The following is a 10,309-nucleotide window of genomic DNA, read 5'->3' on the forward strand; positions in this document are numbered from 1 at the left end:
AAAGTATCTTCGTGCCTGTCACACGATACACACATGCAAAATGGTCATTTTCAGAGGAAGCTCTCAGTTAATAAGCTGAGAAGCAGGCTTTGTCTCAGTGGGGACGTAACGGCAAGAAGAAGACCCAATGACCATTCGGCCTGATGACCATTCGGCCTAATGACCATTCGGCCTAATGACCATTCGGCCTAATGACCTTCGGCCGAATGGCCTTCGGCCTAATTACCTTCGGCCGAATGGCCTGACACCGCAAGAAAGTTGAGAATGGGTCAAAGTATTCGAAATAGCCTATCTATGAATATAAGTTAATTTTATTGATCATATCTAGTAAGCCTACTAAAAAAAAACTATATCCATGACTAAAAAAAACTTGTAATTTTAAAAGATGATTAATCCACCTAAAAGGGCTAGTACAACCGAAAAAATTATTGAAATTTGATAAAATAACGGTTGTATGTTGTATCGCCATTTTTAGCCACCATAATCATCCTCATTTAAAGTTTCAACCTCCATGAGAGGAGGGGGGGATTACAATGAGGGAGGGACGCATTAAAAGATTACATGAGAAATGTCTAACCAAACCAAAATTCGACGTTCATTCACTTTCCGACATTGTACTATGTTACCGGTTTTATAGCCCCTGTATTTCCTAAATCCCTCTACTGTCTGGTAGTTTCAGGATATTTCCTTAAAATTTCAAAAATGAGTGGAGAAGAAGAACGTTTTTAAGTCTATTTTGTGAGCTTACGATATTGCAGTACACTAAACGTTAGATGATGATTAGAGCAGCTGTCCATGTCCATGTTTATTGTTATAAATTATTTTAGGCGCTAAACGTACGAACACACTCGCTTGACACTTCTGCGACATATTTTCTAAAAAAAGCGTGCTTTTATGAAGATACGGTAAACATGGCACCACTCTAACATCAAATGGGGACTGAATAACAAGTTGAATTTTTAGTTAAGGTTATGTGCACTCGATAACTTGCTTGACCCAATCTCACCCCCATTTTTAATATTTTAAACATAGGGTCGAAAATATTGAGTTTTTATATAAAAAGTGCATTGACAGCCAACTTTTTTCGTTGCATCAACCAGGTAATACCTGCAGCTAACTACTTATAAGAAAATTTATGGATAGGTGCTTGTATGAAACATTGCGAAGAAGAAATTTTTTCAGAGTGATTTACTAGTAGTTTCATCATATAAGTTTAGCCACAGTTTGATCAAAAAACGATTATTGCTAAGCATCTTTTTCTGCATCATGACGTGTAAAAACATCTCCTCTTTAAAATAATATAAAGTTTTCACTATAAATTAGCCAGAGTTGATGAGCTATTTCAAATTTTATGTTTCTCCGTTTTGACCCAATCTCACCCCCCAGACCTATTGTCACCCCCATCGACGGTACGTATTACTAATATGGTATTATGTGGTACAGTAAAGGGTCATGTTCCATGAAGTTCTGTTATGAAGTCTTATTTCTACGGAACTCTGGACGACTGGACCGATTCATTAGCTTTGCACTGCTTTACATATTGATAGAATAGTGCATTAGAACATTGAGCCGAATGGGGATCTGAACGGGCGTTCTTGAGCAGTGAAAAGCTCTGACACGCAAGTTCAATGTTTACTGCGTTCACGTTCAAAAAATTGAACGCGTTCAGTCCATTTTTGGCTCGCGTTCAGTTCAAATGCAACACTGGTTCTGGGCTCTTCCAAAGTTGATGAAAGGATTTATAAATGCTTGCAAGGGCTTGGCCAGGTGTGTGGAGCTGAGTGGATCTATGACATTGTAGATAGTAGCGACATCAGCAATGTCTATGGATACATTCTACTTTGCAACTCCATCCAAGATTTATGCAAGTATTAATGCTATGCTATGCCATACTCTGCTATATAAAAGGATACATTAGTAAGTTCAAGAGTGTTTTGTATCTCACTGCAATATTGAAGTTGCATGTGCTTTCAGTGCAGCTTAAGCATATAAAGCCATATTTTGGATATTGTTGCAGGTGCTGCTTGGGTACTTCGCCACCCTTAGAGATGGCTCACTACCTACAATACAATTTTGTTTGAAGACATGACTCCAAACTATTCCAGTATTGTCAATTTCTTGATTTTGCTTTGGCTGACCAAGCCATGTGGGAAATTACACTGTTGAAAATGCTTTGACATCCATGTGCACAACAGAACATGTGCTCGATGAACAAATTGAGATTTGAAATTATGAAAAGAAATCCACGTACTCCGGTGAGACTCGAACTCACGACTCCCAATTCGCTAGACGGGCGCTTCTATTCCTTCAAGCTACGGAGTCACTCGACTATCTCCGTCGCCAGCAGGCCTAGAACTGAACTCGATTCCACAATCGCACATGGTTATCTTCTTTTCACAATCCAAACCCCCTTCGGATGGGATTAGATGAACATCTAACACATTGTCTGTTGTGCACATGTATGTCAAAGCGGGAGAGGAAGTTATTTTTAATTGTCGAGAGCTTCGGGCACTGCCTTCCAATCACTTATTGGTATGGCAATTAGTGTGCAGTCGGACTCTCGACGAAGCTCTCGACAATTAAAAATAACTTCCTCTCCCGCTTTGACATACATGTGCACAACAGACAATGTGTTAGATGTTCATCTAATCCCATCCGAAGGGGGTTTGGATTGTGAAAAGAAGATAACCATGTGCGATTGTGGAATCGAGTTCAGTTCTAGGCTTGCTGGCGACGGAGATAGTCGAGTGACTCCGTAGCTTGAAGGAATAGAAGCGCCCGTCTAGCGAATTGGGAGTCGTGAGTTCGAGTCTCACCGGAGTACGTGGATTTCTTTTCATAATTTCAAATCTCAATTTGTTCATCGAGCACATGTTCTGTTGTGCACATGGATGTCAAAGCATTTTCAATATTCCAGTATTGTTTGTGCTGAGTGGCAGCCCAGGTGTCAATCTAAAGCTTGACCCAACCCTTGGATACCGGAATAGCTAGCTCAGGGCCAATGAAGTCATGTGATGATCCAGTGCGAGCTAACTCATCAGCCAATTCATTTCCAGCGATGAAATAATGGCCAGGCACCCATACAAAGTGAACAGCGGGTGCTGAATTCAGCTCCTCGTTTTGAGTTCGTTAAGCGATAACTATCTTCGACCTGGTGTTGGCCGAAGCAAGTGCTTTAATAGCAGCCTGGCTATCCGAACCGAAGTATATTACTTTGCCTATTACGTGCTGCTGAAGTGATGTTTGCACTTCACACTTAAGAGCAAAGATTTCGGCCTGAAAAACGGATCAGTGTCTACCAAATGAGTAGGACTTTTTTTTTTATATCTTTATTATCGAGACTTTCAGCCCGAGGCTGGTTCGTCTCCGAGAGTAGGACTGATACAGCCTTAGCTCAGGAGAATAAACACCAGCACCTGCTCGACCTTCGAGAAGGGAGCTATCAGTGTAACATACGATGTCGTCTGAAATACTTCTCTCCAGATATCCAGATGTCCACTCTTCCCGGGAAGGGAATTTCGTGGAAATTGTCCTATATGGGAAATTACAAGCCATTGTAAGATAACTTGGAGCAAGGACAACTTTGTCCCAATCCTCCAAAAGTGGGAACAGTGAGGTGTGTGCTGAACTGCGGTTTACAGAAGTTTCTGCTAGTAAACTGAGTACCCGTAGACGGTAAGTGCAAGAAACTGCTTCTTGTTTGAGAAGAATGTGTAGTGGGGCAACGTCAAAGAGAACTTCGAGCGCTGCCGTGGGAGTTGAACAGAACGCTCCAGACATCACCATTGAACATATCCTTTGGAGATGGCCTACTTTTGACTGGATCGTTCTCACTTCGCCCTTTTGCCACCACACTAGACATCCATAAGCCAATATTGGCCAAACAACAGTTGTGTAAATCCATTTGATATACTTGGGTTTTAGACCCCAAGTTGTACCAATGGTTCGCCGGCATTGCCCGAAGGCCATACAAGCTTTCTTGATTCTGAACTCAACATGAGGTGTTCAGGAAAGCTTTGAATCATGAATGACTCCATTCCAACGTACTTTACCTGTTCAGTCACATTGATTTCAGAATCAAAGAGACGCAAAGGTCCAACACGACTATGGTTTCGCTTTTCCGTGAAAAGAACAATAGATGTTTTACTCGGATTAACCGAAAGGCCATATTGGCGACACCAACCCTCAGCTATCTGAAGAGCGTTTTGTATCAGGTCGAAAAGGGTGCTGATGTACATCCCAAGTAACATTTTAAGTTTTGTTCGGCTCTACAAGAGATCTTCATGACCAATTTTATAAAACTTGCAATAAAACTGAATCATACATCAAAACCTCTTGATAACCTCTTTAAGAGCATCTTCCGGCTAAGTGGACCACTCTCGGAGAGGTTTTGCAAACCGCATTAAGAGTAGCAATAAACTCGTTTTAAAACCTAGTTGAAAAATGTTCCATTCTCGTTTGTTATTGTTTTTTTTTTTTAACAAAAAATATGACAGCTCAAGCTGCAGAGAAGCTTCTGCGATGGCACGTAAAGTTCAGGAGGATACATCATTCGTAAGTAGAATGCGATCATTTCAGAGTAATATTTCAGTAGTTATTGTGCTGGTAGGCTTATGCGCATCATAAAATTAATGCTCTTCGAAAATAGTGAATATTATCATCTTGGAATGAAATAAATCAATTTGTGAATTTAGTAAAACTATCTCGAATCACAAGAAAACTCAGCCGAGAGAGTTTATTTATGTGAGCATGGTACGAAAATGGTGGCAAACTATCAATTCATTGCTTATTTAAGCAAAATTAACTATTTTCCATTCACGTAAGCTAATTATTCAATATGGCGACGACCATAATCAGCGAAAATAAAACAGCAGTGTCGTAGTTTCTGCTTTTCTACCAACAGATGTCGTTACTAATCGAACGGATCGCCATCTGTTGAGAGTTTTAACAGTTTTATTGTGGTAATAAAGATTGCCAGAAGTTTTACATATCGGAAAGTTTTGTTTACTCTAAAAATCAGTCTTTATTAATATCTTCAAGTATACTATAAAACATTTTATCAATGGTTTTCATAAAAGCAGTCATAAAACTGTGAGTTTTAATTATTGCTGTAATAAAACCTTAATAAAAATCAAACAATACCAAGCAGCAATGGAATTGTTACTTGGGATACCTACTAACAATGTTAGGTAGTCGTCGGCAAAACCATAAGTAGGAAAACCGCTATTATTGAGTTGCCTCAATAGCGTATCTGCTACGAGATTTCACAAAAGTGGTGACAAGACTCTCCATTGGGGGCATCTACAAACACTCAATTTTCTAACCTCCGTTTGACGCAATGTCGAAAAAAAGTGTCGGTTTTTGAGCATTGGGTGAATCAAATTGGGAATCATTGGAGATATACCATAACCCTGTGAGGCTTCCAATATGGCATCGAAAGGCACGTCATCAAAGGCACCCTCGATATCTAAGAAAATATCCAAGCAGGATTGCTTTTGAACGAATGCCTTCTCGATATCGTAAACAACGTTGTGTAAAAGAGTCACAGTGGAATTTCCAGATTGGCAAGCATGTTGGTTCACATGAAGAGGCACATTGGCCAGATGAACATCACGGATGTGATGATGATCGACAATGCGTTCTAAGCATTTCAGAAGAAAAGAGGTCAAACTTAACCAATGAAGGATAGTTTTTCTTCATGATTTTAGTATGTGCAGTAAGCAGTTAGATACCCGATATGTATTTCAATTTTTGTTAAAAGTCGTTGATAACTCTACATTTAATACATTCTGTTTCTTTTCTTGTTTATATAAAACCATAAATTAGTAAGTTCAAATGTGCTTTGTATCTCACTGCAATAATGATAGAAACAGATAAAATATGACGCATTATCAAAAATCTCATTTCCCATTCGGGAGCCGAAATGTTCATTATTACAATAACGCTATATTACTTTCGCTTTGTTGTTCACGTAGTAACGAACGTGTGCTTACTGGAATAAAAAGAGCTTAACTTATAATGCAAATATTCATATCTAACTTGGCTATGGATTTTTTTAAGTACAAATTTCTACAACAACGTAAAACACATATGAAATTTAATTAAGCTTGCGTGCAAATGAATTTTTCTCTCGATAGAAACTAGTAATTCAAAACAATTTAGTGCGCGATAATTGACACCCTCGAAGCAAAAAAAAAACGGGAAGCCCAAATCAAACCAGAACCCATCATAATTGATTCCACACCATGCGAAGATATGTAGTGATGTTATGCTTCCAGCATCCATTTCATGTATCAATTCGCTTCTGATCGGTGGCAGACCATTCAACAGCGTACCTACTGTTCCAGCAAGCGATTGGTGGTTTAAGAAAACAGTTACGAAAATGCTCGAGCACTGTGAGCTATTGGCTCGCATCTTCGGCCATGAACTCCCAATCGCATCGAATGGAATAATCGATATCCGGGAAGTGGAACCCGTCCGACCATTTGTTTTAGGTGGGTTTAAAGTTCGCACGCATCGGTCATTCTGTACGCGAACAGAGGAACGTGTTCACATGAACTAGAACATGGTTCAGGAAAAGGGCTCTCCACGGAAGAGGTAAGAATCCATATTTTTCGGGTGTATATTTACAAACAAGTTTGGGCTGGATTCAGCCGAGCGGCAATTGATACGGGTAATGGGATTCGGATAGTGCTTCTTCCATGGCCATGAGCCAGAGCGTTTTCGGGTTCACTGGAAAGAATTGGATCGGAAGGTAGCGGGCGCCTTCAGTGGCTGTTGGCGAATCAATTTGTTCCAAGGCATCGGTGGATACGGTATATATTTGGATGCTCGACTGCTGCTGCAGTTTGGGAGCGCCTCTCGGAAACTGGGTCGATCTGTGGAAGTGCACCAGAGAGGTAAATGCGGTAATAATGGGAGAAGAGGAAGAAAATGCTTTCTTTGTTGGGGAAGCTTTTTGGGATGTTCTTAACTGGTTCATAACCCATATATTGGACACGCGAACATTTTCCAGGCCATTAATGCAGGGGAATGACAAAAAAGTGGCATTTAATTTTTTATGGCCTCAAAATACTGTACTTTCAATTGATTAAGATCATTTACCTCTTTTTCAGTGCTTAAATAGTGCTGGCAACTTTCTAGAACTATTTTAAAACTCCCAAATTAAGTAAATTGAACATTTAAGTCTGTATTAATATTGAATCTATGATAACTTTGGTCAACCACAAACTTGTAATAGTTTTGAAGGTTGAACAACAAGTTCTCCATCATCAAAATTTTGATATTGGTGGAATCATTTTGTTGTGGATCGGAAGGTTTCAGGGCAGGTAAAATACTTCCTTTAACAGTTCTTTACAGACGCAGCTCAAAGTTGTAATTTATTTAAAGTTTCATTAGTTTAAGTTCAAGTTTTAGTTACATTTTATCGCAAACTTACACCTTCTACCTGCTTTAGAGAACCTCGATTCTCAACAACCAGCTTGTTCACCTTAATCTATCGAATGCATGTTTTAGTATTTAGGAACAAATTCAAGTGTACATATACAGGGGGTGGCCAAAATGTTTGGGATAGGCAACTTTTTTTCTTCCACAAAAAAATTCAACATACTATAACTTTTCATAGAGTGCATCAAAAAATCTCAAATTTTGACTGTTTGTCAACCTATTATATGTGCATCATTGGTACAAATTTGGGCTCGATTGAATAATTTTTCGCAAAGTTGGAACCGTTCGAGTAAAACACTATTTTTTAGACAACTCATTTTTGAGCTGTCATATCTCAAAAACCAGTGAACCGAATTGAATGAATTTTTTAACGTTTATCAACAATATATTGATACTTAATACAACGTTATAAAATGTAATATTTTCTCACGGCGAATTAAGTTATACCGGGTTGAAATTTTTAGCCATATAGAGGAAATAAGTCAAATTTACAATACCACACAAAAATTACTAAATGTGTTCTTCCTTCAATCTAAATAGGACCCAATATATCTCATTAGAGATAACTTGAGAGCAGAAGTGGAAAATCTTTGGATATCAACACTAAAATTTATTGACATTGGTGTAAAAAAATTACATTTTTTCGAGAAAATCCAAAAAGTGTCAATCTATGGTAACTTTTTTCAACGTTCAAAAAGTATCTATGTTTTAATAGCTTGTGAAGCACTTGTATATTGTTAGTGTACGTTCAAAATTTTATTCAATTCGGTTCACTGGTTTCCGAGATATGACAGCTCAAAAATGAGTTGTCTAAAAAATAGTGTTTTACTCGAACGGTTCCAACTTTGCGAAAGATTAATCAATTGAGCCCAAATTTGTACCAATGATGCACATATAATAGGTTGACAAACAGTCAAAATTTGAGATTTTTTGATGCACTCAATGAAAAGTTATAGCATGTTGAACTTTTTTGTGAGAGAAAAAAAAGTTGCCTATCCCAAACATTTTGGCCATCCCCTGTAGTTTTAAGTTTTAAGAACTAGGATCTTTAAATTAGGTTAGTTTTAAAGTACTAGTTATTTAATTTAGGCTATCAAACTTTAGCATATAATCAACTCACGGTTCAAAATAAACGTAACACTGGAAAACGGACACGACACACATTACGAGCACCAGTGGATATTTGGAAGAAACATTTCTTGCAAAAAATTTCATCATTCGTAGCGGGAACCGAACCCTCAACCCGTAGCATGTTACGGGTATACACTTGGTGACAGGATTGTAAAATGTCAAAAAAAAAGTCATTTGGTTATTTGCCTATTTCACTGCCACCAGCAAGAAATGTTCATCGACGATATCGTTATTTCATTATATCTAATCAACATAATGGAGGGTTTGTATTCACGGATGCAAATTTGCATTATAAATGGTAGAATTGGAAAATTTCATGACATTTTTTTCATGACATTTTACAGCCCTGCTTGGTGACGCTAACCCCACGACTACGATGCTCCTCAGTTCCCAACGTGATGCATTAAGAAGGTTAAAAGAGCAAATTGTATGCTATTCTTCGCTATGATGATGGGCATAGTGATAATTGGATTAAATTGATGATGAAAAATCCTCTTTTAAACATAGTTCAAGACATAGTTTTCTTCTGTATCATTTATAAAGCAATTCGCTACTACACTGTACAAAATTATTGAGCTGTAGCTTTAGTAGAATAGTATTTGATTGCAATGCATGAAAACGACGTCGCACAAACAAGTTGTCCGTTATCTAACTGAAAAGTCCTTAGGGTACCTAGGTAATAACATTCTATTCCAAAAACATCCATAACTGTTTCGAGACGTGAATCCGATAGGCTTCAGAATGGGTTGCTCTGTAGCACGGGTCGACACATGAATGCTCCTTCACCATTAATTTATATCTATCACAATCAAACATCTTTCTTCGCTAAAGAATTGACGAAATATAAAGCAAAACATACCATTTATCTCCATCTCGCATCTTGATGGATTAGTGGCTTCGATTGGCACATCAAAAACAACATCTAATTAATAGGTTGCTAAAGTGCCCCTCCTGTTGAGGTCTGAGAGGGCCTTCTACACGCACCGACCGACCGACAGACTTTATTCATCGGCATTTAAAGAGTCATCGAACCTACACGCATATCGTCGTCTCTCATCATCATTCTCCGGCAGAGGTGTTGGGTGCTATTGATTGCATAATTGGCTGTTCCGTAAACTGTCTGTGCACAGCCCCAATCTTTTCACATACCTAGCGCCGTGCCGTGTGGTTTTCTTGTTCTCAAGCCGTGTGAGAGATTGTATAGGTTGTGTGTGGAGCTCGTTTGTTCTAAACCGAATTGATGTTTGCCAGATGTTCCAGATCCGGTTAATGCGAGCGTTTTTGTGCATGGGATATGCATAAACCCGCAGACTCACAAGTCTGGTAGACAGACATCCACAGAAGGCGTAATTGGCTGTTGAGGGTATGGGTGGGAACTCTTCAAGATTATGATGTGGGGGTTCTTTAAAATTTCCGTACTGAGCACCGTTCGATTCAACTGGTGTCTAGTTGACAACTGCATTGTCAGGATTATACGTCTGCACCGAGGTGGGTAGTTGCTGATAGGTCTTCTTTGTCGCCGTTACACTATATTCGTCACGTTCTAGTCTGCTAATAAAGTAATCCATGAACTCATTAGGCAGCCATAGGGGCCCATATAGCCGAGGCGGTAAACGCACGGGTATTCAGCATGACCATGCTGAGGGTGACGGGTTCGATTCCCGGTCGGTCCAGGATCTTTTCGTAAAGGAAATTTCTTTGACTTCCTTGGGCATAGAGTATCTTCGTGCCT

At 39.0% G+C, this 10,309-nt stretch overlaps 1 long non-coding RNA gene across 1 annotated transcript; it reads left to right on the forward strand.

The window, feature by feature from the left end:
- Positions 1 to 238: 238 nt before the first annotated feature.
- On the forward strand, positions 239 to 2,911 carry LOC134289820 (uncharacterized). The gene is made up of 2 exons (XR_009998695.1): positions 239 to 2,551; positions 2,805 to 2,911. It is a non-coding gene; the product is annotated as an uncharacterized LOC134289820 (long non-coding RNA).
- Positions 2,912 to 10,309: the final 7,398 nt, after the last annotated feature.

This window comes from Aedes albopictus, chromosome 3 (assembly GCF_035046485.1).
Source record: "Aedes albopictus strain Foshan chromosome 3, AalbF5, whole genome shotgun sequence".
Classification (NCBI taxonomy): Eukaryota; Metazoa; Arthropoda; class Insecta; order Diptera; family Culicidae; genus Aedes; species Aedes albopictus.